General features: G+C 50.6%; 1 non-coding gene across 1 annotated transcript; it reads right to left on the bottom strand.

Annotated features, from left to right (window-relative positions):
* Positions 1 to 2,835: 2,835 nt before the first annotated feature.
* Positions 2,836 to 2,909, bottom strand: TRNAM-CAU (transfer RNA methionine (anticodon CAU)). The gene has a single exon. It is a non-coding gene; the product is annotated as a tRNA-Met (tRNA).
* Positions 2,910 to 13,001: the final 10,092 nt, after the last annotated feature.

Below are 13,001 nucleotides of genomic sequence, written 5' to 3'. Positions count from 1 at the left end.
GGTTAGCTCTTCTGAATCGCCCCAGACCCGGCCACTCTCTTTCCAGGAGGTGAGCCGTGTGGGGATGCCGAATCTGAATTCGGGGGCCGCTGCCCAATCAGGGTCATGCGGCTCGGTGATGTAGAACCACCCCGATTGCCACCCCTTGATGGTTTCCACAAAAGTGCCCTCCAGCCACGTAACGTGGGACATCCTGCCCACCATGGCACCTCCGCACTCTGCTTGGCAGCCCTTCACAACCTTCGTATTGACACTGAAGGTCTTGAGCCACAAGCCGAAGTGGGGCTGGATGCAGAGGAAGGCCTCGCACACGACGATAAACACCGAGATGTTGAGGATGAAATTCGGGGCCGGATCATGGAAATCCAGGCCGTAGTAGAACATGAGCCCCCAGACAAAGGGATGGAGCGGGAAGCCCAGTCCGCGGAGGAAATGGGGAAGGAATACTACCCTCTCATGGGGCTTGGGGGTGGGGATGAGCTCTCCCTCGATGGGGAGCCGGTGCGCGATGTCGTCGAACAAGTATCCGGCGTTGCGCAACTTCTGGATCTGCCCCTCCGTGACGGAAGAGGCCATCCACTTGCCTCCTGCTCCGGACATATTTGGAGAAGGTTGAGGTGAGATGTGCGGGCTTGGGTGCTGGAGCTCGGGTTCGCGGAGATGGATAAGCCAAGGAGGAAGAAGGCGCAGGTAAAAGGGTTGGATCTTTATCCCCTTATATGGGCGGATGGAAACATGCGTCCCCACCGGCCTGATAAAACTCGCTTATCCCCCATACGCCGCAATCAATGGCGCGGTTGGGTTACCCACGTCCGTATTGATGGGAATCCCGGAATAAGGGGAACACGATCTCTGCTTCGACAAGACATGCTAAGGAAACCGCTTCGCTAAACGCGCTGAGGTGGTACAATAAAAACAAATTAAGTAAAGGCTTGGTAGTGGTGTGACGTCACGCCATCAAATACGTCAGCAGATTGAACTTGTGTAAATATTATTCTCTCTACAGTGGTATGTGGAAATTATTTTGCAGAGCCGGACACTATCCTGGTGTTCACAATCTTCTATGAATTATTCGGAGGGAGAACCCGCCTTGCAATGCCGAAGACAACATGCGCGCCGGACTCGTCGTCATTGAAGCCTAGTTCAGGGGCTACTGAGGGAGTCCTAGACTGGGGCGTGTCCGGATAGCCGAACTATCATCATCGGCCGGACTCCAAGACTATGAAGATACAAGATTGAAGACTTCGTCCCGTGTCCGGATGGGACTTTCCTTGGCGTGGAAGGCAAGCTTGGCGATACGGATATGTAGATCTCCTACCATTGTAAACGACTCTATGTAACCCTAGCCCTCTCCGGTGTCTATATAAACCGGATGGCTTTAGTCTGTAGAAAAAACAACAATCATACCATACGCTAGCTTCTAGGGTTTAGCCTCCTTGATCTCGTGGTAGATCTACTCTTGTAACACACATCATCAATATTAATCAAGCAGGACGTAGGGTTTTACCTCCATCAAGAGGGCCCGAACCTGGGTAAAACATCGTGTCCCTCGTCTCCTGTTACCATCCGCCTAGACGCACAGTTCGGGACCCCCTACCCGAGATCCACCAGTTTTGACACCGACACACAACCCTTAACTCCCACTAGATTTTTCTCAGTTAAGCTCACAAGTTTCTGTCCAGAAACTTGCCACGAAGATAGCCACTCCCACAGTGCACCCGTGATCCAACCAAACGTGCAAAACAACTAAAACCACTAAGGACTAGCTGCCAGACATATGGTTTTGGCTTAGCTCAGCCCGATGCCATAGTTCACGCGGTGACCACGTTCGTCCAAGGTGGTTGCCATGCGTCTGACGCGCTCTCTGTTGCGCCAATGCCTCTGTTTCGCTCATGCTTGCTGAGGGAGTCCTGGATTAGGGGTTGTTCGGACAGTCGGACTATGTACTTGTGCCGGACTGTTGGACTATGAAGATACAAGATTGAAGACTTCACCTCGTGTCCGGGTGGGACTCTCCTTTGCGTGGAAGGCAAGCTTGGCAATTTGGATATGTACATTTCCTTCTCTGTAACCAACTCTATGTAACCCTAGCCCCCTCCGGTGTCTATATAAACCGGAGGGTTTAGTCCAGAGGACAACAATAATCATAATCATAGGCTAGCTTCTAGGGTTTAGCCTCTACGATCTCGTAGTAGATCAACTCTTGTAATACTCATATCATCAAGATTAGTCAAGCAGGAAGTAGGGTATTACCTCCATAGAGAGGGCCCGAACCTGGGTAAACATTGTGTCCCCCGCCTTCTGTTACCATTAGCCTTAGACGCACAGTTCGGGACCCCCTACCCGAGATCCGCCGGTTTTGACACCGACATTGGTGCTTTCATTGAGAGTTCCACTGTGTCGTCACGATAAGGCTTGATGGCTCCTTCAATCATCCACAACGATGCGATCCAGGGTGAGGTTTTCCTCCCCGGATAGATCTTCGTATTTGGTGGCTTCGCACTGCGGGTCAACTCGCTTGGCCATCTGGAGCAGATCGATAGCTACGCCCCTGGCCATCATGTCAGGTTTGGAAGCCTGAACTACACTGTCAAGTATATTGTTTCTTTCCCAATAAATGAAGACTTTTTTCTGTAAATACTGCGTATTTGATTCCATCCATAAATCGACTTTCCTCCTATGCTCTGAGTTCCAGTATCGATAAGAATTTGAGTTCTTATTGTTCTTATGTTATGGTATGAATATACCATACCAATTCGTTATGTATGGATGATGGATGAGATTCCATGGATAGAGAGCCAGTTCCAATAGACTTATGGAATGTTCCTGTTTGTGTGCATCCAGCGGGAATTGAACCCACAAATTTACCAATTATGAGTTGGTCGCTTTAACCATTCAGCCATGGATGCTTAACAGGGATCATCATACATCGTAAATAACCAATTTTCATATATAAAGACATATCATAGAAAAATGAAATCAAAAATATTCCGAGATGGGAAGGGGCGAGAAACTCAAGGCCACTCTCCCTCCGGGCTTTCTTTCCACACTATTATGGATAGTCAAATAATGGGAAAAATTGGATTCAATTGTCAACTGGTCCTATCGAAAGTAGGATTGACTATGGATTCGAGCCATTGCACATGGTTTCATAAAATCTGTACGATTTTCCCGATCTAAATCGAGCAGGTTTCCATTCTGATCCTTTTGTTCAAAATTTCTTCGTTCATACCGAACCACTTGCAGAATCAAATCCAATTCCACAAGATCCTATATCAGCTATACATCCTCCTTGCATTTATGCCGGAGATGTCGCCAGTGCTATGGGCTTTGGGTTATGTAGATCAAGAATGATGAATGGCATTGTGGCACTCCACTCGCCGCCAATGCGGAAGGATGCCACCGAAAAGAATGGAATGCTGCTTCGCTCTGCCGGATGTGTCGGATCCCATATAAGAAGCTCGATCTTTACCCGATCATTTAAAAATTTTGTGGGCGGCGCGGAGACTTGATTTTCTACGGATTCGACCCCATGACAGGTGCGTCGTACAGTCATAATGAGCATGACTTAGATCTGCCATCAGACGGTGTTCAGGAGAACGCACCTGCAGCTGCCCTGGCTTTAAATCCGGAGTAGATTGTGCCATCCGAGGATGGGAGGATGGACCCCGCCCCGGAGGCCGCACACTCAGCGACGATAGAGCCGAACACAGATCCCATTCCTAAGGGGATCCGTGTCTTCGGACCCTCGGACTCGTCTCCGACTAGGGGCTCCGAACCGCGTGCATCCATTAATACAGGTACGGGTAACCCAACCGTGCCATTTAATGTGGCGCTTGGAAAACGAGCGATTTTAACAGGCAAGTGGGGAGGCGCACAGTTTTTGCCGCCTCTATAAAGAGACAAGGATCCCCCATTTATACCCACGCCCTCTTCCTCCTTTGCTCATCCATTCTCGCACTCTCGAGCCCTAGCGCCCAAGTTCTCACCTTCTCCGTAGGACCATTCACAGCATGTCCGGAGCAGGAGGCAAGTGGATGGCCTCCTCCATCACGGAGGAGGATATTGCCAAGCTTCGGGTGGCTGGATACCTGGCCGCAAATGTCGCACACAGGCTTCCGGCGGAGGGACAGATCACCCCCACTCCAAAGTTTCGGGAAAGAGTAGTGTTCCTCTCCCATTTCGTCCATGGACTAGGATTTCTGCTTCACCCATTTGTCCACGGGCTCATGTTTTACTATGGGCTAGATTTTCATGATCTAGCCCCAAATTTCGTCCTCAACATCTCGACATTTATCGTCGTGTGCGAGGCCTTCCTCCGCATCAAGCCCCACTTCATCCTGTGGCTACAAATCTTCTGTGTGAAGCCGAAGATCGTGAGCGGCTAGCAATCGGAGTGTAGAGGTGCCATGGTGGGCAGAATGCCCAACGTTACCTGGCTTGACGGCTCCTTTGTGGAGATCGTGAAAGGGTGGCAATCGGGGTGGTTATAGATCACCGAGCCGCGCGATGCCAACTGGGCGGCGGCCCTCGAATTTCGATCCAGAATCCCCATGCGGCTCACCTCCTGCGAAAAGAAGGGCCTGGCCTGGGGCGAACCTACAGAGCTGACCGGACTTCAGAACTGCCTCAAAAACATGATGGACAAGAAGATCAAGCTCGTCAACATTGTCCAGGTCATGCTCTTATGCCGGATCCTTTCGTGTCAAAGACGGGCATTCAATATGTGGGAGTTTGATCCGGCCGAACACCAGACGCTGCGAGAGCTTTTCGACATGACGCATAAGGACGTCTAGAAGGTGATGTTCAAGGCCATCGAAGTACCTCCTCCCACTCTCGAGGACCGCGGACTCAGCGCCACGCGGCTTGCCAATTCAGTAAGTTCTCTGAACATCACAAGATGTACCTTTCCCAGCATATTCGTGGGAGGATTTTAAGTCACCATGCTTATCCAAACAGGATTACGTGGCGACGGTGGAGCGGATCGACTATCCGGCTCCGCTGCCGGAATATCCAGCAACCGCACTCCTGACGGAGATGCTGGTCCCGGCGCCTTACAAGGTGCCGGAGAAGAAGGCCGAAAAGAAGGCCACGGGGACTAGGAAGGGTCTCCGGCGCAAGGTTGCACCGGACGCCTCATTCGAAGACGATGACGCGCTCCTCCCACGAAGGGAAGGAGAGGAAGAGGAAGGCCGCCCCATCCGGTGAGGCCGAAAGGTCCAAGAAAGCGGCCGCGGGGACCAGGAAAGGTCTCCAGCGCAGGGCCGTAATAGACTCGTCGTCCGAGGACGCCGAGGCAGATTCCTCCCACGGAGACGGGGGACACATGAAGAAATACCCCCTCCCCGCATTGGGGAGGAGAGGAAAAGGAAAGCCGCCCCACAGAGGGAGGCTAGGATGCCGAAGAAGGGAAAGGAATCCCTTCCGAATCACTCCACCACGGCCGCCTACAACGAGGAGGAGTGGCTGCCCAGGGGCAAGCCCCTGGCGAGATCGTAAGTATCCGCACTCTGTAATATTTTTCGTGCGCCTTAACTTCATAGTTTGCAATAACGCCGAACATGCATATGCATTCCGGCCGGGTCCCATCTTGGGGTATCCTCTCCGGATGGGTCTCTGAGTGAGTCGGAGATGAATTCACTCCAGACGACCACCTCCCCTCGGCCCGCGGATGACACTGAAGTGCTGTCCCAAAGGATACCGGAATAGGGGGCAGCGGTTCTGGAGATGCCCCAAGGCAAAATTCTAGATGCCGAGCACATGGGGGGTAAGATCCCCATAGACTATGCTGACGGGAGCCATAGCAATTTTGGCTCCCAGCCGGACACTGCACCAGAACCTCCAAAGGTTCCGGATTCAGGTAGGCAGCCCCTCGCTAAGGAGGGCGAGCCGGCCATGCCGATGACCTCCGGCCCGCCGGAGGCATCAGATAATTTGCTGGAAGTGCTTCGCGGCGCTTCCATTGATGAAGAGCACCGTACTCTTATGAGTATGGTGATTGAAAAGGTTCGGTCCACCAAAAGTGGATTGACCGAAGCCTGCACCAGCCTCCTAACAGGCTTTGAGGTAAGTAATCAAAAGTGTGAGAAATTATCACCCAATAGATAGTAGCCCTTGATACTCTGTTTGGTTTTCGGAAAGAAAAGCCAAATGGAGGGTCAACTTTTAATCTGCAGGAGTCTAACAATGAATGTCTATGTGAATAAGCAGGCGTTGCTGCTGGCCGCTACCGCCCGCACTGCCGAGGTCGCCGGACTCAAGTGGGAACTAAAGCAGATCGAAGAGGAGCTCAGCCTCATGAAGAGGCAGCTCGAGGAGAACAAGGGTAAGTCATGCCCAATCCATGTGTCATTTAAAAGAAAAATTAACAATGTTAACAAAAAGACATCATGAATTTTAATAGGGGCCACGACCAAAGTGGCGGCCCTGAAGAAAGCTCTATCTGAGGCCGAAGACAAAGCGGCCACGGAGCGCACTAAGCATGAAAAGCAAGATGCTCGGGTGAGCGAGGTACAACAAGAGCTCCAGAAGTTCGGCAAGAAATTTGAGTCCTTGGAGCATGACTTCAAGACGCAAGAGTCTGAGCTTGCAAAGGCCCTCCAGAGCGCGAAAGACACCAAGGCCGAAGCCCAAAAGGCCCTCCAAGAAATCCAGGCGGCCAAGAAGATAGCGGCGGGTAAGGCATTCATTATGCAAAGCAAGCATGTGGAGGAGACATTTCTTTTACTTACCGGAATTCGGAGCTCTCCAGGGGCATTCGCAGATCTGCCCCACACAGCATATCGGATGCCACAGAGTTCTACCGTGCCAAAGAGGGAAGCTCAACGGAGAAGCTATTCTGGTCCAAGTATACTCGAGCCGAACACCCAATGCCCCTAAGTGACCAACTGAAGCAATTGGTCGAACTCCACAAGGCGGCCGAACTGGCCATGAAGGCCCTCATAGTCCGGATGTGGCCTGGTGAGCCCCTGCCCGACAGCTACTTCGGCCTTATAAAGCGGATGGTAAATGCCTGTCTATGGCTTGAAGTTATTAAGCAATCCATTTGTATTGACGGTGCCCGCCGGGCCTTTGCCCGTGCGAAGATGCAATGGGCCAAATTGGATGCAGAGAAGCTGGTGAAGGATGGACCGCCGGAGGGTAAGGCGCATCGCTACCCCGAGAAATATTATGATGGCGTTATGAAAGGCGCTCGCCTTGTGGCTAATGAATGTACCAAGGACATAATTTTTTAGTGAATGTACCCATGTCCTTCTGTAATATGAAAACGAATTCGTGTGCGTGATGTAACCCTTTTGGATTTAAAATATTACTTATGTGTGGCTGCTTATAAAATTCTGAAAGTAGGCCAGTCGTCGGCTTCTACCCCCACGTAACTAGTACTGGGGTGTTCGTGGAAAACCCAAACACTCTTTATCCAAATTCTTGGTCCTTTAAGGAGGTGTTTAGCGCAGCGAACCAGGCAATCGGACTATGCGGCTTTATAGCTCTCACTTAGCCATAGAAGTCTATAATTTTAAATTTCGACAAAGCCCCTAGCAGTCAGAACGCCGAACTTGGGGCGCTATACACGCCTAAATCGGACAAGGCCGATTCCTCGCCTTAAGCGGAAAAAATCTTTAAGGATTTAGTACCCCTCGAACAGCATCCAGCTCTCGCCGCATCATGACAGTCAGTTTTCGGCTTTATCTACTGAGGTGCTCGTCCGAAAGAACCGGGACACAATCACAGTAGTTCTCCCTGCGCTGCCTTAGCCGATATAACGAAATGTAAGGTACCAAAACAAGGGAGCCGGGCAAACCCAACTATTGACCCAAGACATGATTCAGAGCTGATGCATATAATGCTATAAGTTCGGGGTGCCGCACTATTAAAGTGTTCGGACTTTTCTTGCCGTGTTATGGGGCACAATAAGAAGCCCCTGGCGAACTGAACGTACCAAAGTGTACGGATGCAATATTAAATAAACATTCAAAGGAAAATATGAAGATAGTAATAATAAGCTGAGGTTGTATATTGTTTCCTGTTGTTATTTAAATAATACGTCAAACCGTATGTGTACAATTAAAGCGTTAAGCAGAAACAAATAGGACTATTTGACATGTCCTATCCAAGGGCAGGCCTCTTGCAGGTATGTAAAACAGGTATAATGATCATTAACAGAGACCACCTGGGTATTCCCTTTGTGCGCAAAGCCTGTTGCCTCCTTGGTTTCCCTCCTGTGATGAGTCCAATGATCAGGTTCTTTGAAGGGGTTGCCCGAAAGTAGGGTCCTGAAAGATAAAGAAGGTTATAAAGGTATGCGGGTCTCGTGGCGGTTGAACCACACTGTGGACCGCATCGTCGTTGCGCCTCCGCCTATGCCCATGGTCTTTTGAGTGCATAATTGTGTACGCGCGGCACAAATGCTGCGTGAATGGGGCTGGGGTAGAGGCCGGATTGCTAGTCGTGCTCTTGGCGTGCCTGACGATCCTGTTGCTGACTACTCCGGACTCGCTTGACGGTGTTCGGGGTTGTCATCGCCAAATTGATAGTCTGCCGAAGAAGGCTGCTTTGTACTTCTGCCGCGAGGACCGTAGTGTGCTCTTCCGTACGGATAGAGCGGTCTGTGTTTCCATTGATTGTTATGACCCCGCGAGGTCCTGACATCTTGAGCTTAAGGTATGCATAGTGTGGTACCGCATTGAATCGAGCGAATGCGGTTCGTCCAAGCAGTGCATGATAACCACTACGGAAAGGGACGATATCAAAGATTAACTCCTCGCTTCGGAAGTTATCCGGAGATCCGAAGACCACTTCCAGTGTTATTGAGCCCGTACAACGGGCCTCTACACCTGGAATTACACCTTTGAAGGTGGTTTTTGTGGGTTTGATCCTTGAGGGATCGATGCCCATTTTGCCCACTGTGTCCTGATAAAGCAGGTTCAGGCTACTGCCACTGTCCATAAGGACTCACGTGAGGTGGAATCCGTCGATGATTGGGTCAAGGACAAATGCAGCTGAACCGCCATGACAGATGCTGGTAGGGTGGTCCCTGCGGTCGAAAGTTATCGGACAAGATGACCATGGGTTGAACTTTGGGGCGACTGGCTCCATCGCATAGACGTCCCTTAGTGCACGCTTTCGTTCCCGTTTGGGAATGTGAGTGGCATAGATCATGTTTACCGTTTTCACCTGGGGAGGAAATTTCTTCTGTCCACAGTGTTCAGACGTCGGGGATCCTCGTCCTCATCGTTGTGCAGCCCCTTGTCCTTGTCTTCGGCATTCAACTTACCGGCCTGTTTGAACACCCAGCAATCTCTGTTAGTATGGTTGGCTGGCTTATCAGGGGTGCCGTGAAGTTGGGACGAGCGGTCGAGTATGCGGTCCAGACTGGTCAATCCCAGATTGTTTCTTTTAAACGACTTTTTTCACTGACCGGGTTTTGAGCCGCTGAATACGGCATTAACTGTCGTATCTTCGGTGTTGTCGCCATTGTTCTGACGCTTATGTCTGTTGCGCCGTGGCTTGCCGTTACTGTCATGGACATCTGAAGTGCCGGAGTTTCTTAGTGTGGTGCTACTGCGAGCCAGCCAGCTGTCCTCGCCCGTGCAAAAGAGGGTCATGAGTGTCGGGAGGGCCGCCATGGTCTTTGGTTTTTCTTGGCCGAGGTGTCGGGCGAGCCACTCATCGCGGATATTATGCTTAAAGGCCGCCAGGGCTTCGGCATCCGGACAGTCGATAATTTGGTTATTTTTAGTTAGGAAACGAGTCCAGAATTTCCTGGCTGACTCTCGAGGCTGTTGGATAATGTGGCTTAAGTCATCAGCATCTGGTGATCGCACGTAGGTTCCTTGGAAGTTGTCGAGGAACGCGTCCTCCAGGTTTTCCCAACTGCTGATGGAGTTTGCTGGCAGGCTATTCAGCCAGTGTCGGGCCGGTCCTTTGAGCTTAAGGGGAAGATACTTGATGGCGTGTAGGTCATCACCACGGGCCATGTGAATGTGGAGAAGGAAATCTTCGATCCATACCGCGGGGTCTGTTGTGCCATCGTATGATTCTATGTTTACGGGTTTAAACCCTTCTGGGAATTCGTGGTCCATTACTTCATCAGTGAAGCAGAGGGGGTGTGTGGCGCCTCTACGCCGGGCTATGTTACTACGCAGTTCGACTAAGCCTGGTAGGTTATGTTCGTCCCGGCCGGACTTGTTGTTAGTGTACCCGGCATGATGGTCATCGTCATGTGTTGTTGGGGTGCGCCCCCGTGATCCATAGATCGATCTTGGCTGTCCTGCTTTGTTTTCCAATATGTCTCGTAGGTCCTGCGTATTTCCCCTTGCCGTAGTGTATTGGCGTGGGGGTGCGGGCTGGTATTTAGGCTGATACGTCGTTTTATCTCGGTCACAAGGTGGCCGGTCAGCCTTGTCCTATGCTGGTAGTGTAGGCTCTAGGGCCTCCTCCTCGAGTTGAGCTAGCAAGTTGTGCTTTGGGTAACCTTTGGTGGGGCGCTCGAGTCCGTATTCCTCGGCTGCCAGGACCTCAGTCCATCTGTCTGTGAGCAGATCTAGCTTGGAGCTGCTGCTACTTCTTTTTCAGGCTTCTTGCCGTGGCTATAAGCCGGCACTTGAAGTGCTCCTGCTCTACGGGATCCTCAGGCACGCCGAATTCATCGTCGCCGAGGCTCAACTCGTCTTCGGAGGGAGGCATATAGTTGTCATCATCCAGGTATCCGTCCGTCACCTGTTCATTTGGGCTAACTTGCCCGTCTTCCTGTTCGGCCTGCTCGAAGGTAGGCTGATCGGGATTGTATTCATCTTCGGCACCATCCAGATTGTTTTTGTCTCCTGTGCCGGTATTGCTGTGGCGGGGCTTAGAGCAGCGCCGATGACGCCCATGCTTTGATTGCTTCCCTAAGTGGTTATCCTCTATTGCCTCATCGCCGTTGTTTTCTTTGGGGGTGTCCACCATATATATATCATACGAGGAGGTGGCTATCCAGCGCCCTGTGGGCGGTGGTTCCTGTTCTTCTCCTGCATCGCCGTCCATATTGTCAATGTCTTCGGAGTCAAGTTCAAGCACGTCGGTTAAATCATCGACAGTGGCAATGAAGTGGGTGGTGGGTGGTAACGAATTTTTTCATCATCTGCTTCCCACTCGAGTCGGACATAGTTCGACCAAGAGTCTCCTGACAAAGAGAGAGACCTTAATGAATTCAGTACGTCGCCGAAGGGCGAGTGCTGAAATATATCCGCAGTAGTGAACTCCATTACCGGACGCCAATCGGATTCGATGGGCCCGGATGCGCGCGACCCGAAACCTACGGCCGGACACAAGTCCGGGGGTCCGGTGACACAGATTTCCTTAGAGGTGGAGTCTGTGTTCGGCAAATCTCCGATCAGTATGCGGCCTCCGTGGCGGGGTCCATCCACCCGTCCTCGGATGATGCAATCTACCTTGGATTTAGGTCCGGAGCTACTGCAGGTGCGATGTCCCGAATACTGTCCGACAGCAGATCTAAGTCGTGCTCGACATGACCATTCGATGCTCCTGGCGTAGGCTCGAATCCGTCGAAGATCAAGTCTCCGCGGATATAGGTCGTGTAATTCAAGTTTCCGAATCTGACCTGATGGCCAGGGGCGTAGCTGTCGATCTGCTCTAGATGGCCAAGCAAATTGGCCCGCAGTGTGAAGCCGCCGAACACAAAGATCTGTACGAGGAGAAAAGTCACACCCTAGACCGCATCGTTGTGGATGATTGAAGGAGCCACCGAGCCTTGCAGCGACGACACAGAGGAACTCTCGATGAAAGCACCAATGTCGGTGTCAAAACCGGCGGATCTTGGGTAGGGGGTCCCAAACTGTGCGTCTAAGGCTAATGGTAACACGAGGTTGGGGACATGATGTTTACCCAGGTTCGGGCCCTCTCAATGGAGGTAATACCCTACTTCATGCTTGATTGATCTTGATGATATGAGTGTTGCAAGAGTTGATCTACCACGAGATCATAGAGGCTAAACCCTAGGAGCTACCCTATGATTATGATTGTTCTTGTCCTACGGACTAAACCCTCCGGTTTATATAGACACCGGAGGAGGCTAAGGTTACACAGAGTCGGTTACAAAGAAGGAGATCTAACATCTGAATCGCCAAGCTTGCCTTCCATGCAAAGGAGAGTCCCATCCGGACACGGGACGAAGTCTTCAATCTTGTATCTTCATAGTCCAATAGTCCGGCCAAAGTATATAGTCTGGTCGTCCGGATACCCCCTAATCCAGGACTCCCTCAACGGGGGCGCGCCCCAACGCGTGACGATGACCGCCACGCCAGATATACGACATGAAAATCCGGCCGGGTCAAACCATGCCACTTCTACTATGCATGATACTTATGATGAAACTACTTCTATGCTTGATACTACTGTGCCATTAGGTGAATTTCTAGATGAACAACTTGCTAGGGTTAGAGAGAATGAAACTATTGAAGATGATATTATTGAAGATAGTGATGATGAAGGTTCTCCCCCTAAATATGAATTGCCTGTTGTTCCAGAGGGTTATGTTATGGATGAAGAAGCTGCCAGAGCTATTCTTGCTTGCAATGATAGATATGATCTTAAGAAGTTATTAGCTAAATGGAAGCAGCAATCTCCGAATGCTAGAATGAAATATGACCCTGCTTTTGCTACTTCACCTCTCTTTGTTACTGATAAGGATTATGAATTCTCTGTTGATCCTGAGATAATTACTTTGGTTGAATCTAATCCTTTTTATGGCTATGAATCTGAAACTGTTGTGGCACATCTTACTAAATTGAATGATATAGCCACCCCGTTCACTAATGATGAGAAGTCTCGCTATTATTATATCCTAAAGATATTTCCGTTCTCATTAAAGGGTGATGCTAAAACTTGGTTTAATTCTCTTGATCCTTGTTGTGTGCGTAGTCCCCAGGATATGATTTATTACTTCTCTGCTAAATATTTCCCTGCTCATAAGAAACAAGCTGCCTTGCGGGAAATATATA

Source organism: Triticum aestivum, chromosome 5B (assembly GCF_018294505.1).
Source record: "Triticum aestivum cultivar Chinese Spring chromosome 5B, IWGSC CS RefSeq v2.1, whole genome shotgun sequence".
Classification (NCBI taxonomy): domain Eukaryota; kingdom Viridiplantae; phylum Streptophyta; class Magnoliopsida; order Poales; family Poaceae; genus Triticum; species Triticum aestivum.
Note: the sequence above shows the minus strand (reverse complement) of the source record. Positions and strands in the feature narration are given on the sequence as shown.